Source organism: Colobus angolensis, unplaced genomic scaffold, assembly GCF_000951035.1.
Source record: "Colobus angolensis palliatus isolate OR3802 unplaced genomic scaffold, Cang.pa_1.0 Scaffold221, whole genome shotgun sequence".
Classification (NCBI taxonomy): Eukaryota; Metazoa; Chordata; class Mammalia; order Primates; family Cercopithecidae; genus Colobus; species Colobus angolensis.
The window spans coordinates 40,643-57,159 of record NW_012115389.1 but is presented as its reverse complement, the minus strand read 5'-3'; the positions used below and the strand labels follow the sequence as shown (position 1 = coordinate 57,159).

Here is a 16,517-nt window from a genome sequence, read left to right as displayed (position 1 = left end):
TCTCCTTTCTTCCTCACTCGTCTTCTTCAACATACCTGATCACCACTCAAGGACTGGGGGAGCCAGCCCTTTATCTACATAGATCCTCTTATTCCTGTAGGACCGTCCCTGAACTTTGACTTCCCTTCCCTTTTCCACCATTGAATTGCTATCCTCTTACCTACACAGTGTTGAGTTCTACAGCCCAACACTTCGAATTTCTGCAGCCAGCAGCCTTCCACTCTGTAGTTCTGGGGACCAAGAGCACAGTGTAAGGGCTCCGGTGGCCAGGGCAGTGCGGGAGAATGGGGGAGGCAAACTGTGGGAGGAGCTCATGGGCAGAATTTAAGCTTGGGCATGCCACAGAAGGCAAGGGGATCTCGAATCTTCTGTGAGTAAATGCAGTTAGATCATGTGACATGGGGGAGATGGCACTGGTGGTGATGATAATGACAGAAAGGAATGGTAGGTTTCACAGGGAACATTCCGGACTGGTTACAAATACGCCAAAGCAAGAATCTGTGTGTGTGAGATTTTTTTACAATGGTATTAATTACAGCAATTTACATGAAATGTTAAACATAGATGCCTAATGACCGTGTGTCCCTGTGATGATTATGCTGCTCACTAGAGATGCGTGAGCTCAACTGTATTGTTTTCTTTGACAACAATAGCAAAGAGCTGCATCTGGATGCTCCTCTTACCTGTGCTCATCGGTTCCCTGTCCCCAGCAAGACCAGCAAAGGCTATAAAACCCCAGCTGAGCCTGCAAGGCTCGCAGAGGCCGCACAGCCCGTGTTAATGTGTTTGGGAGGTGTGTGAGTGCATGTGTGTTTCCCCTTCTCTGTGTCTTCTATCTCCCGCTTTTATTGAGCTGCTGCAGTTAAAAGAAGACCAAAGGTTGGTGGGTGTTGAATACTTGCCCACAGTAACTGCATCTGGAGTAGTGATTTCAGAGTTCTTTTAACATCAGCAGCAAACTAAACCATTTAAACAAAAGGGCCTTTGTGTGATTTTTAGTAACAAAGCGGTCTAGAAAGACCGTCTTGGTACCACATTTCTTATTTTTCCCAATCTTACATGTTATTGAAATAAACAACTAATGGCACAAATTAAATTTTATTTCTTTTTGGAGTGTATGCAGACAATGACCTTACTACTTTTATAAATCATCTTCCAGCAGGGGAAAACTACAGAAGCAATAAGAAAGGGGTTTTTTTCCCCTAATAAATTTTATGACAAGTTAAAAGCCAGGAGAAATACAAAAATAAATAAAATCCAGCCCAGATTTCAAAGGCATTACAACATAGTCCAAGGGTCAGGCAGCGCAAGTACTGTAGCTGTGATATAAGGAGATGTTAGGGCCTTTGCCCGTTTAACAACGCACTGTGACATTGCAGAACAAAAAGTTTTGTATTTTAATTAAAATTTTAGGTTAAAAAAGGAAAGGAGGACAGAGAATGCTTATATCATATGTTATTAAATTCTGCTGAACAGATTTAGCCATAACCAGTAATAATTTTAAAATAGCAAATCCTACATTTCAGAAGCTCATCAGTGAAATAAGAGTTCTTTGTTTGGTTTTGTATGTTTGTTTCTTTGCTTTTAGCTTTTAAATATTAAATTCTTTCCCCAACCACAAGTTTCTTTTTTTTTTTTTTTTTTTTTTGAGGCGGAGTCTCGCTCTGCCGCCCAGGCAGGAGTGCAGTGGCCGGATCTCAGCTCACTGCAAGCTCCGCCTCCCGGGTTCATGCCATTCTCCTGCCTCAGCCTCCCGAGTAGCTGGGACCACAGGCGCCCGCCACCTCGCCCGGCTAGTTTTTTGTATTTTTAGTAGAGACGGGGTTTCACCATGTTAGCCAGGATGGTCTCGATCTCCTGACCTCATGATCCGCCTGTCTCGGCCTCCCAAAGTGCTGGGATTACAGGCTTGAGCCACCGCGCCCGGCCTCACAAGTTTCTTTATGTTAGATTCTAGTACAGTGGATTTACTTTTATATGGTGGCAAAAAACGTGGGTGCACTGCACAAGAATTACAAAACATCTTTTGGGGAATAATTGGAAAAATAGATATTGTGAGTTAGGGAGAGAAAACATAGATAAAGCAGAAGCTGAGGTTTTTGTAATAAAGCCTTGTATAGATCATGGACATAATGTTGGAGAACACGGGAAAGCAAACCTAATACTCAAAGCTGTCTTTCTGCATGTTAGGAGGGCAGGAACTGAGATGGACTACAGAGCTTTGTGCATGCTGGCATGAAGGTATCACGGGCAGAGCTAAGGCTACACAACCTTGTGTCCTGGGAGCAGCTAAACACAGGGATTGGGAAACCGAGCAATGCCTAACTGTATGAAATAGCTGAAGTAAATATTTCTCGGAACTTTTTCCATCTCAGGCATTCAGGTCTGCCTCTCCGGGGACCATGCTGGAAATCTAAGAGACCGTAACAGCTCTGGGTCATGAAGCCAGAGAGGCAATTGAACAAATGCAGGGAGGACCAGAAAGGGGAAAAAATACTATAGGATCTATTTTTTTAAATTAAGTAAAACTAATTTATTTGAGATCTTAGGAAAGGAGGAGAGAAAGCGCATCTGATGGCAAGAAATGGTTCATTACTCTTTATTAGTTGAAAATGGATAAGATGTTAACAAAAACGTTTTTATTTGGTGTACTCTTATTAAATGTAAAAATATGTAAAGGGATGTTTTATATAAATGCTAAATAACTTTTTATCACACAAAGGTTTTTACTTAACTGAATCTCTCTTGGATTTGCACAGAATTGGACTTGCTTTATACAGGAAAACCTCTTATCAGCCTCTTTTATAGAGAAGGCAAGCGTTGAAATTCCAGTCTTAACAGAAGAGTGGTGAAAATACCTCCACTATTTAAGTGGAGAGAAGAATATTGATAATTGGCTCCTTTGCCCAATATTAGGACTATAGAAAGATAAGCACACACACACACATGCACCATATATATACACACACATACACACAAAGGAGCCACATATATATATATACTTTGATCATGACAACAGTAAACCATTATTTAGACAGCCTATGGTTATAGTGATTTTCTTAACAACAGTCAACTTTTGCTTTAGCTATTTCGTTCAAAGGATCTTTTAAAAATTGTTGGTGGCTGGGGACGGTGACTCACACCTGTAATCCGAGCACTTTGGGAAGCCGAGGTGGGAGGATCACCTGAGCTCAGGAGTTTGAGACCAACCTCCTGAGCTCAGAAGGCAACATGGTGAAACTCGGTCTCTACTAGAATTACAAAAAATTTGCCGGGTGTGGTGGTGCATGCCTGTAATCCCAGCTACTCAGGAGGCTGAGGCACGAGAATTACTTGAACCTGGGAGGCAGAGGTTGCAGTGAGCTGAGATCGCACCACTGCACTCCAGCCTGGGGGACACAGTGAGACTCTGTCCCAAAAAAAAAATTAAAATATTTAAAACTATTTGTAAAGATATAGCCATGATTTCCTTACAAAAGTTCCTATATCAATCTTTTGAGAGTTAGAATATGCCACCTCCCATGCCTCCACCCCTTCTTCCCATGGGAATCTCCTCTCCTTTAAGGATGTTGGTGATACACTTCTCTGTGGTTAGACAGCCACATCAGGAGCACCCTAACTAGCAAATCTTGCAATGATTCCATTTTCCACACATTCAAAAACATCTGTAGAGTTTCAGAATCTTCTGAGAAACTTTGCAATTCTCAAACTATAACTGATCTTTCAACTCCTGCAGAAGCTTGTGAAGTTTTCGTACCAACTACTCTTCCTAATTTGGTTGTCATTAGCTGCAGTTAGTAAATCTAAGGATACAATATATTAAGTCATAGCCCCAGTCTCCCATCCGTATTTTGTTTTCCCATACGGTGTTAAGTTTCTTAGCTGTGAATTCTTTACTGTAGTGTTTTCTTTTTTTCTTTTCTTTTCTTTTCTTTTTTTCAAGACGGAGTCTCACTCTGTTGCCTGGGCAGGAGTGCAGTGGCATGGTCTTGACTCACGGCAACCTCCGCCTCCCGAGTTCAAGCGATTCTCCTGCCTCAGCCTCCTGAATAGCTGGGATTACAGGCGCCCTCCACCACGCCCAGCTAATTTTTTGTATTTTTTCAGTAGAGACGGGGTTTTACCATGCTGGCCAGGCTGTCTCAAACTCCTAACTTTGTGATCCACCCACCTCGGCCTCCCAAAGTGCTGGAATTACAGGCATGAGCCACTCTTGCCCAGCCCACTATAGTGTTTTCTATAGCCTAAGTCTAGGAGGAACAAGACAGCCTAGTAGAGATGCTGGGGTCGCAATCTACTAGGACTGCAATGATCTAACAGTGAACCCCATATTCACAGGACCGGCCCAAGTTACGATCTAGGGATGGCAGTGGTGGGGGAAATACTCCCACTGAATACATTGTAAAAGAAGAGTGGAAGACAAAAATGCATTGTATTTTTTAATTCATTCTGACACATTAAGTTCAATGTACTAATTTTTATTGTTTTTTAATGAGATACACTAGGCAGGCATGAAATAAAATTTTCATGATGACCAAACCCTATCCATTTGAAACTTACAGAAATCAACATTTTCACTGGTGACACAATATTTTTGAGAGAGAAATTTATTTCAAAATTACTATGTCTCCCTTTGGGTTCATTTTTGGGAACATTGGAATGTGTGATTTCTAATGTGGTACATTTGCCTTGGTGTATTCTTCACAAACCTAGGTCGTTTCTTGGCTTTTATAGATTTCTCTTCTACTAGGGTGAAAGTTTCTTATAATCTTGTAGCCAGGGACCACATCTTATTCATCTATAGAGATGATGCTCCATATTACATGGTAAAAAGGGTCATGCAGTCAATTCTTATTAACCCTTTGTGAAATGAATTTTCTTTACTTTTAATAAACTTTTGCTGAGTGCTTGTCACTCAAAAATCCAAGTGTTATTTGCATTCCATTTCACAGATGAACAAACTGAGGCTCAAAGAGGCCTAGTAAACTAATGCAAGGCCCTGCAGTTAAAAGTTGAGCCAGAATTCCTACTGAGGCAGGGTAACTCTAGAGCCCATGCTCTTTTTTTTTTTTTTTTTGAGACAGAGTCTCTGTGTTGCCCAAGCTGGAGTGCAGTTGCGGGATCTCAACTCACTGCAACCTTTGCCTCCTGGGTTCAAGCAATTCTCCTCCTTTAGCCTCCTGAGTAGCTGGGATTACAGGCATGTGCCACAACATCTGGCTAATTTTTGTATTGTTAGTAGAGATAGAGTTTCACCATGTTGGCCAGGCTGGTCTTGAACTCCTGACCTCAGGTGATCCGCCCGCCTTGGCCTCCCAAAGTGCTGGGATTACAAGCGTGAGCCACTGCGCCTGGCTGAGCCCATGCTCTTAATGACCTCACTTGGATGCCTCTTCCTTATTGATTTATTCCATTAAAAATATGTTGAGTCACTGCTGTGTGCTGAACTCATTCCAGGTGTTGGAGAGAGACAGTGACACAAAGGACCAGACCTGGTTCTCACAGAGCCTACACTCTGGTCCGAAAGTATGTGGGAAGAGGGAGAGAGGAAGAAAGCGGAGTGGAATGGCTGATCCACTCTATGGGAACTCTGTATTGAACCATTTGAGGAAGTGCGAGGCTGTTTCCCAAAAGCAGCTGCACCATTTTGTATTTCACCAACCAAGTGTGTGGGGTGCAATTTCTCTACATCCTTGACAACACTTCTCTGATATTTTGGTTGTAGTCATGATGAGATGCATTTTAAATTTCTGATACAATTATTTCTAAAACAAAACCATCAAATCATGTCAAATCGAGCTGACTTAAAACAAAAGAGAAAGTCTTAACTTGAAGCTCTGATGAACCTCAACGCAGGCTGCAGAGCTCCTCTTTGCGTTTCTGTGAGGACAATGGTTGTGCCCTACCAGGCACTTAATGTCCAGGGCACCCACCAGCTCTTTGCAAACAAGTTTCCCAGATGGTCTTTAAATGATCAACCAGGCTCCTTTTCATGGCAAGACCCTTCCTCCCACGGCTTCCCCCCTGCTGCGTCAGTGAAAACAAGGTAAAACACTAGCTTTGTTATCAGCCCACAGACAGCCTCTGAGAGGTGTATGCTCATTTTCTTTCTTTTCTATAAATTTACATTTTACAAGGGTCATATCTCATTAAAACAAAAGTAGATCACCAGTGCATTGAACTTTGACCAGAAAAAAGTCATATCTTTTTAAGTGACCTGCATAAGATTTGTGGTTATTTTTAGATTAAATAAATGTAACATACATTATTTTATATCGGGGAATATTTTTCTATCTCAAATACAATTTTTACGTTTTACAAGATGCTTTCCAACTCTTGGGAATATTTGTTATTAAAAACGGGTCCTAAAACAAATAAGCAGTATGTAAAAAGCAAGGGGTACGTCCACTTAGCAACTAAGTTATCATATAGTACATAAAGTAACTGTAATCCCTAAAACTCCCAGTATACACAGCTAACCTCAGCCAATACATACTCCTGAAGAGAGACTGCTACAAGCCAAACTAATCTCTAATAGGAACAAAGAATTGACTATACCTTTGGACTCCCCATTTTACTTTGTTATGATTAAAGTATTGCCTTTATGGCAATAAAAAAAAAAGCCAAGCATATTTGCATTCAAGGTCAAAAAAGGAGTAAGATGGGATTAAAACCATGGCTTCATGCTATTTTAACTATGAAAGAACATCAATCAATAAAACGTAACTGAAAAATTCTTACTTGAAGAATTCTTTAGCTAGCAATAACATCAAATTCTTGTTTTATGTTTTTTCACTTAATGTTCTGATTCACAACTATTTTTTCTTGTTGGCAACTCCCACTGACTCCAACTTAAATAAATAAAGTTTGTTTTGAGATGAGTTTCCATGGTAAAACACTACTTTAAAGTCGATAATGCACTCAGTGTGATAGAGTTCCTCCACATTTTCTTTTCGCCAGATATGTAGAATATCTCACATTCCCCTTACAACAACTTTGTGGCTTTCCACATAACACTGTATTAAAATAATACTTCAAATAACTTGTGCCTTTCATTGGAAGATCTCACAAAACTCTACTAAAAATACAAAAGTTAGCTGGGTGTGGTGGCACACACCTAGTAATTCCAGCTACTCGGGAGGCTTAGGCACAAGAATCACTTGAACCCGGGAGGCAAGGTTGCAGTGAGCCGAGACTGCGCCACTACACTCCAGCCTGGGTGAAGGAGTGAGACTCTGTCTCACCAAAAATAAAAATAAAAATAAACACCTCCCTGCCCTACCCACTCCAAGCACCATGAAAGCATAAACTTCCCTTTGCTGAAAAGGTTGAGGTAAAAAGATTAATAATTTTTCACACAGGAAAAGACCTTTGAGATGATCTGTAGACCACTGGTTCTCAACATGGGGTGCTCAGACAAAACGCAAACTGACGAGGAAGGCAAATTCTCAGGTCCTACCTGAATCTGGTGAACCAGAAACTTAGGGGACATCGGGCACAGCCAAGTCGTTTCTAACAAGCCTCCAGGTGATTCTGATGCACACCAGAAAGTTTGAGAACCACTGATTTAGGCCAAATCACTCATTTACAGTGGAAGCATCTAAACCACTGACAGGTTAGTGATTTGCCTAAAATTGTTAACGTCAAAATTGGGATTAGATTCCAAGTCTCTTAACTTCAATTAGTTCCAGTGTGCAGACTCTACCACTGTGAAACACATCAAAGAAAATCTCAACTCCTTCCCCGCTTTGACCCTACCTGAGCAGCCATACCTGGTTCAGAGTTTCCAAGTTCCAAACAAAACGAGAATCAGCAAAGAGAACTGGGTGATACTTGTTTGCAAAATCCTGCCCCAGTTCTTTTTATTTACAGGATTTGTTGTACAGTAAACAGAGTATTGAATTGAATCCTGGAGGGTTCCATTCTGGTTCTGTCTCTAACCACAACACCACCTCCCTCTTCTTACATCGTCTATGAACATAGGACAGATGTATTAGATTGTACAGTATGCAAATTTAAAAAATATCTAGAGCTCAGAAATTTCGTGATTCCCCGAGCCTGACTGCTAAACAAGTTTTCTCATTGTCACCATGTCAGAGACTATAAGTCCATTTTCCGGTGACTGGAACATCTGGATTCCTAATGCTTTTCTTTCCCACTTTTTCTCCATCCCCAGCCTATGCTCTATACAATGGCTGATATGCTACCGTTTTTCAAATGTCGAACATAATATGGCTGTGATTACGAAGGCAGAATTTAAAGAAGGAATCATAAAATTAATCAGGAGATAAAGATTGCCAAAAAATAATCATTTTAACTTCCTCAAGAATGGAAATTTAACATGCTTGGAGGTTCGATCTGAATTAATATTCTCAGAGTTTACTCTGTGGATTTGACCACAGTCCAAGAAACAGCAAGAAATTATTTTTAATTACTTAAAGCAAATAGTGTCCTAATATAGGTTAAAACGTTGGCAATTGGCAAAAAGTCTGCTGCTTTCCAGCTTGCTTGTGTGGCATCATTTATTGATAGACATAGAACTCAATACAGAGGTGTCAGTGACATCTACATAACTTACATCTTCACTTTAACTGAAGAGGAATAATACAGAAAACAGTATTACCTGGACTGCCAAAGAGAGTCACAGCAACACAGTTAGAGAAGACTATACATTCCAAGGATTGCAATCACGTTGCTCTCTGATCATATTTTCAAACCGAGAATCTGGATAGAACATGAACAGCTGGATTGTGGATGCATTTCTTGTATCTTAAATCAGGGAGACAGTGTTACTAATAAACTCTCACACAGTATCTTTCCATCTCTTCTTCTGAGTCTTCTAATAACTGCTATTAATAGGAAAAAGACACTTTCCAAGATAGGCCAAAAAGAGCTGTGTTGTTGAAGACGTATTTTTCTACTTGTCAGCAGAGACATTACTTCCTAACTGAAACACAAGTCTAAAGTCATAAATTCATTCTGAATATCTCATTTCTGTGGAACAAACCCTTTTTTTGTTTTGTTTCGTTTTTTTGAGATGGTGTCTCACTGTGTTGCCAGACTGGAGTGCAGTGGCGCCATCTTGGCTCACTGCAACTTCTGACTCCCTGGTTCAAGCGGTTCTCCTGCCTCAGCCTTCCGAGTAGCTGGGATTACAGGCACGCACCACCACACCCAGCTAACTTTTGTATTTTTAGTAGAGACGGGGTTTCAGCATGTTGGCCAGGATGGTCTCGATCTCCTGACCTTATGATCTGCCCCCCTCAGCCTTCCAAACTGTTGGGATTACAGGCGTGAGCCACCGCCCCCGGCCCAAACCTTTTTTAAGGATAAAAACCTTTAACAAGGCCTGGCGCGGTGGCTCAAGCCTGTAATCCCAGCACTCTGGGAGGCCGAGACGGGCGGATCACGAGGTCAGGAGATCGAGACCATCCTGGCTAACACGGTGAAACCCCGTCTCTACTAAAAAATACAGAAAACCGAGCCGGGCGAGGTGGCGGGCGCCTGTGGTCCCAGCCACTCGGGAGGCTGAGGCAGGAGAATGGCGTAAACCCGGGGGGCGGAGCTTGCAGTGAGCTGAGATCCGGCCACTGCACTCTAACAGATACAGAAATAAGTTAATGAAGTCTAGAGTTTCTAAATTAAATTTGAAAGTATGTGAAATTAACAAAGGGAAGGAAAAATAACAGTACTTCAGGAAATTTCACAAGTTGTTTCATTAAAATAAGCTATAGTGATTTATAGAAAAGAAAAACTGAAATCAGTATCACAATGGATTAAATTAGCTTCTTTTGTTAATATCTACATGAAAACGCTATACATTTTCTTTTCTCTTACTTATTATTATTTTTTAATAGAGATGGGGTCTTGCTATGTTAACCAGACTGGTCTTGAACTCCTGAGGTCAAGCAATCCTCCCATCTCAGCCTCCCAAAGTGTTGGGATTACAGGCATGAGCCATTAGGACTCAAGCAATCCTCCTGCCTTGGCCTCCCAAATGGGCGGGATTATAGACTTGAACCACTGTGCCCAGCTGCCATATAAATTGTGTATCAAAATACTGCATGCCAGCGTATTTCTCACTCCCTCTTATTGGATGTGACCTAGCCCCATGGCCCTCTGTAAAGGAAACCTACATATGGATTGCAAGTAAATTGGCTCTGAGCCATTTTATTGTCTTGTAGAAAGAAACTAAGAAGTACAAAATATGTTTAATTCACTGAATTACATCATCCAAAAGTCATGGACTTTGAGAAAATAAAAGCACAGTATTTCAATGGTGCTATTATGCATACTAGTTGTGCAAAGGAAATTACCTAGAAGTGAAATTTGTAAGTAGTTCTTTAGGATTTTTAAGCAGTTATTTAGGACAGGAATATTTTATGCATACTAAATGCTGTCAATATATGTTTTCTTAATAGGTAGAAAAAGAATGAACTGGGTAACTAAATCTATCAAAATAAATCCTAACTGGGACCCAGTGCCTATAAATTCATTCGTTCATTCATTTATTTTGAGAGAGGATCTTGCTCTGTCACACACGCTAGAGTATAGTGACCCAATCATGGCTCACTGCAACTTTGACATCCTGGGTTCAATTGATTCTCCCTCCTAAGTCTCCCAAGTAACTTGGAATATAGGCACATGCTACCATATCCAGATAATTATTTTATTTTTCTACAGAGATGGGGTCTCACTATGTCACCCAGGCTAGTCCTGAATTCCTGGAGTCAAGCGATCCTTCTGCCTTGGCCTCCCAAATGGGCGGGATTATAGACTTGAACCACTGTGCCCAGCTGCCAGCTGCCATATAAATTGTATATCAAAATACTGCATGCCAGCCTATTCCTCACTCCCTCTTACTGGATGTGACCTAGCCCCATGGCCCTCTGTAAAGGAAACCTACATATGAATTGGAAGTAAATTGGCATCAGAACCCTTCTGTCCCTTTCACACAGCACAGTCAATTCAGAGTCCCCAGCCTGGACCAGGCTCCCGTCGGTCTTTGCAGTGGACGGGGAAAGACAGTATCACTAAAGAAGCCTCCTACCCGGGGTGTCCCGGAAATAGCTCCCTTGAGTGCTGTTTTCCTGTCAAGTCTTATCATTGTAATATGACTTTTGTTGTTTTTGGACTCTGTACAGAGAGACTTTCAGTTTTCAATGAAACAGTTGGCTTAAAAAAATACTTCAAGGGGAAAAAAACATAACTGAATCGCAGCAAGGATCTCAGAAGTCATAGCCCTTGATCTTCCTCAACCTCCTCGGCGGCAGCTTTCTAAATATTATCACTCTCCTGCCTCCAAAGCCACTCCTGCCCCAGGCCCCTGCCCTTGGATCATTTCCTCTCCTAGTTCACCAAGAGAATGTCATCCAGAGAAAGGGGCTCCCTCAAGCTTCCTCTGTCCCCATTGCAAAGCTCTTTTTCTCTCCCTACCTGCTATGGTGCCGGGCATTATGCCAGGCCCTGGGCACTTATGAGCTGTGTGAATCCCAACAACAAGCCTCTGTTTTACAGAAAAGGCTCAGAGAGATCCTGCAATTTGTCAAAGTCATAGACTGTTTCTCTGTTTACAAGTTCCATTCTTTCTTGTCTGGGCCTAAAAAGAAGCATCCCAATCAGATCAAGTCTTAACCTCCCTACACACACATACACACACCAATGCTGAATCCTATTTTCTCACCTTTTCTGGGGACTTCTTTATCAGTCATTCAGTCCTCTAGCAACTTCACTTTTTCTTTTTATTTTTTTTTCAGGAAGGGGACAGGATCTTGCTCTACTGCCCAGGCCAGAGTGCAGTGGCATGATCACAGCTCAGTGCAACCTTGAACTCATGGGCTCAAGCAATCCTCCTGCCTCAGCCTCCTGTAGCTGGGACTATAGGAGCACACCACTGCGCCAAGCTAATATTTTAAAAATGTTTTGCAGAGACAAGGTCTTGCGTTGTTGCCCAGGCTTTGATCAAGTCTTAATCTCCCTACACACACACATACACACACACACACACACACACCCCAATGCTGAATCCCATTTTCCCTCCTTTTCTGGGGACTTCTTTATCAATCATTCAGTCCTCTTGCAACTTCACTTTTATTCTGAACCAGGCTCCCCTTTAATGCCACATCCAAGCCCATCAAGTCCTGATGGAATTCCACTCACAAACCATCCTCAGCTCTACCACTGCCCAGCATCTTCACTGCCAAAACCCTGGGGCTGGTCCAAGCACCAGCAGCTCCTGCCCTGCCCACCACAGGCCTCTTGACTCTTCTCACTGAGTCTCCTCTCATCTCCAACAGACGGTTCTCCAACAATAAGCACTGTGGACCTCAGAGGAAAAAGGGAGTCTGTTCGGAGGCCCTGACATACAGGTTATAAGTGCCAAGGCAATGACTAGTGTCAAATTGCACGCTGGTGTTTTAAGAAAGCCAGATACCTGGATTGGACTCTGGGGTGTTCTCTGAGGGACACCTTCGTCACACAAACCCTGTGCTTCCTGGAATCAATACTTGTATTTTTCTAGTACCAAGTTACATGCACCAAATTATAAAACACTTTTCCATAATATTTTCTCACTGAGACTCCCGGGACTTTTAATATTTCTGGAATATATTTTTCCATTTTCCATAAGACTCAAAAGTAATATAAGCTCTAAAAAATCTACTAAAAAGTCTTTGCAAAAAATAGAAGATGAAGAGGACTCTGATGCAGAAAGTGATCAGAATGAGATGAGTGAGCAGGAAGAGGAGCTTGAGGATGGCCCTACTACAGTCAAAGACTGTAAGACCTGGAAACAGTCGTGCGATCTTTTCAGGATGACGTTGTCCTGAAGACAAGCCGGGATATTGAAAGAAACAAAGTGGAAGATGCATTCTGCAAAGGTGAACTCAGGCTGAATGGGGAAAAATTATGGAAGAAAAGCAGAATGGTGAAAGTGGGAGATACATTGGATCTTCTCACTGGAGAGGATAAGGAAACAGGAACAGAGAGACTGATGCAGATTCTCCCGAAAAGAAAGTGTTTGAAGAGAAGACTGAAAGTGAAAACTACACAGTGGTGCTACAGTGGTGGAAAAACTTAAAAATGCCTAAGAAGAGAATGTCTAAATAAACAGATTGCTTCACCGGGCACGGTGGCTCACGTCTGTAATCCCAGCACTTTGGGAGGCTAAGGCGGGCGGATCATCTGAGGTCAGGAGTTCAGGACCAGCCTGGCCAGCATGGTGAAACCCCCTCCCTACTAATACAAAAATTAGCCGGGTATGGGGACAGCACACCTGTAATCCCAGCTACTCAGGAGGCTGAGGCAGGAGAATTGCTTGAACCCGGGAGGCGGAGGTTGCAGTGAGCCGAGATTGTGCCATTGCCCTCCAGCCTGAGCAAGACTCCGTCTCAAAGTAAATAAATAAGTTAATTAATTAATTAGTTAATTAAATAAAATAAATGAATTGCTTTTTAGCAATAAAGCTACTTTCTAGTGATAGAGGAAGGGGTCAATTGAAAAAGAGGACATTTTTATTAAAATAAAGTTCTCTTACCATTAAAAAAAGAAGAAGTCTATCAGTTTGCTGCCTAAAGCCTTCGGTTGCTTTGCACTGCGATTAAACAAAAGCTAAGCCCTTTGCCTTGACCTGCAAAGCCCTGTGGAGCTGACCACTGTCTACCTATGAACCTCACTTCCTGCAACCTTCCTCCCCGCCTTGCCTTCCCTCCAGCATCCTAGGCTCACTCCCACCTCCTCACTTGCTTCTCCCTCTGCTGGAGACCTGTTCATCCACATGATGGTGCAGGTGCCCCTCGCCTCATGACTTAGGCCTCAGTGCAAGTGTACACCATGGAGAGGCCTGGCCTCCAATAAAGTACCCCTCTCCCCTACCACCTGGTGCTCATGTTGTTTACAGCATTTGCCAACACATGAGCACTTTATGTGTTCTGAGTTTGCTTTCTGTCTGTCTCCCTTTGCTAGAGTGGAAACCTCCTGAGGGTGAAGTTTTATTCACTGCTCAGTCACCCTCCCCTCCCCTAGTAATTGTGTCTGCTCCCAAATAGCTATTAATAAACCCTTGCTGAAAGAATGCATTGAGCCCATCAGTGTGATCCTCTCAGCTTACACATGCATGCACATTTCCCGCTCTCTCAAATGTCTTCTTTCCAATGTCAGTTCCTGTGGAACCCCATTGCTTTCCTGCATTTCACCACAGACTTTCTTCAAAAAGATTATCCCTTCCAGCCACTCCTCTGCTACCACAACTTTATCCCAATCTCATCACTTTATTAAACTACAGGGTGCTTTCCTGGTGTCAGGATCCAGTGGCTTCCCCCAGCTCCCATCCTACCCAACCATCCTGCTAGCTTTGTCTTTTCATCTTTGTATCCCCCAAGTCTAATACTATACCAGGTACATGGCCAGCTTAATATTTGTTGAATGAATTAATAGTTAATTAGCTGATTTGACCCAGATTATCACCAACTCTTGAAATTCCTCTTTTGGCGGCTGGGCGCGGTGGCTTACGCCTGTAATCCTAGCACTTTGGGAGACTGAGGTGGGAGGATCACTTAAGGTCAGGAGTTCAAATCCAGCCTGGCCAACATGGTGAAACCCCATCTCTACTAAAAATACAAAAATTAGCTGGGCGTGGTGGCATGTGCCTGTAATCCCAGCCACTTGGGAGGCTGAGGCAGGAGAATTGCTTGAACTGGGGAGGCAGAGGTTGTAGTGAGCCGAGATCGTGTCACTGCACTCCAGCCTGGGTGACAGAACGAGACTCCATCTCAAAAAAAAAAAGAGAGAGAAAGAAAGAAACTTCTTTTGCCTTCCACAACTCTGCCGCTTTTTCCCAGTTGGCCATTTTACTAACAACATTCTTTTTCTCGATCTTCATCATTAGCCCTTTCCTCTACCAAAAATATATATTCTTACTGTTCATTGGAAGGGACCTCATCCATCCCAACAGCTTCATTTATCACTCTTATGTTGAAAACTCTCTAATCTATATCTCCTGTCCCAATCTCTTTAGCTCCAAGTAGATATCCCCAACTTGCAAGACATAGCTTGATATTGGTAATACATAATCACATCAAATTATACTTGTCCAAAATGTAGCTCATCATCAGGTTCCCAGTATCAACTCCACTCCAGACTCGTGTGTTACAGCAGCATCATTCAATCAATTGCCCAAATGTGGAATCTCAGAACATTGCCTTCCATTCTGTGCTGAGTTTGCAAGACATGAGAAGCAGAAGAGGAGAAATGGGAAGAGAGAACTGTCAGTTTTGCATGCTACCTTAAACCATTGCTTTGCTTTGAGCTTTACAAACATAACAGGTTTGCAAAGTGTGTCACACACTCCAATTGAGATGTGCAGAAAATGGTAACTTCTTTATTTTAGTCCTTTTCCTCAGTCTTCAACTGTCAAAGGAAAAGGAAGTTAATGCTCAAGTCTGTTAAATGCATAATACAATCCAATGATTTAAATAGACTGTTTAGGGAACGCCACATCTCTCTTGGAAAAAAATGCTTAATCTCGGAGAAGCCTCCCCTCTTCTAATTCTGTTTTTCTTTTTCTTTTTTTATTTTTTGAGGCGGAGTCTCACTCTGTCTCCCAAGTTGGAGTGCAGTGGTGCGATCACTGCACTCAACTCACTGCAAGCTCCGCCTCCCGGGGGTCAAGCAATTCTCCCTATCTCAGCCTCCTGAGTAGCAGGGATTACAGGCGCCTGCCACTGTGCCCAGTTAATTTTTAGTATTTTTAGTAGAGATAGGGTTTCGCCATGTTGGCCAGGCTGGTCCCAAACCCCTGACCTCAGGTGATCCACGTGCCTCGGCGTCCCAAAGTATTGGGATTATAGGCGTGGGCTGCCGTGCCTGACCCTGATTCTTTCTTGAGAGGCTGTCCAGGTGCATAGGAGGAAGGGTGTGTTATAGAGGTACCTGTGAGGTTTCAGGGAGACACTGGGGTTCTCAGACCCCATCATGATTCTGGAGTTGCTTGTCATGTGAGCTGTTGGTGCAGCCTGTGAGCTGGGCCTCCCAGCTTGCTCAGGACTCCACCTACTTTGGCTCTGCTGGCTGTTTTCCCCTGAGCTTGGTGTCCAGCCTGCGAGTAGCCCCTGCCCCAGGCTCACCTCCCCCTGCCTCAGGAGGCCCCGAAACTGACTTGGCTTGTGTTCCACATAGGAATTGAAGTTGAGCCTTAAAAAATATTCACACTGCCATAATATTTCTGAGGCTGTGCCCTAGAAAGCCTATGGCAATAGCTCCCCTCCTTCCTTTTGGTGTAACCCACTAATTTAATTAACATCCCTGTCCCCCATCCCCACTCCACCACCAGAGACTTAAGGACTGGCAGCTTCCCTCTCCTCCCTCTTCTTCCATTTTGCACGAACACTCTTTCTCCCTTCTCCTCCCAAGAATCCTCAGGAGCAGAAAACCAGTAGGTTTTCTTTTTTAAAATTTCTTTTTATTTTTTTTAGAGACAGGGTCTTACTCTGTCTCCCAAGCTGGACTACAAAGGTGCAATC

The 16,517-nt window shown here is 42.7% G+C and overlaps 1 pseudogene; it reads left to right on the top strand.

The window, feature by feature from the left end:
• The first annotated feature begins 407 nt into the window (after window positions 1-407).
• Window positions 408-13,107, top strand: LOC105513036 (annotated as a pseudogene).
• The last annotated feature ends 3,410 nt before the right edge of the window (window positions 13,108-16,517 follow it).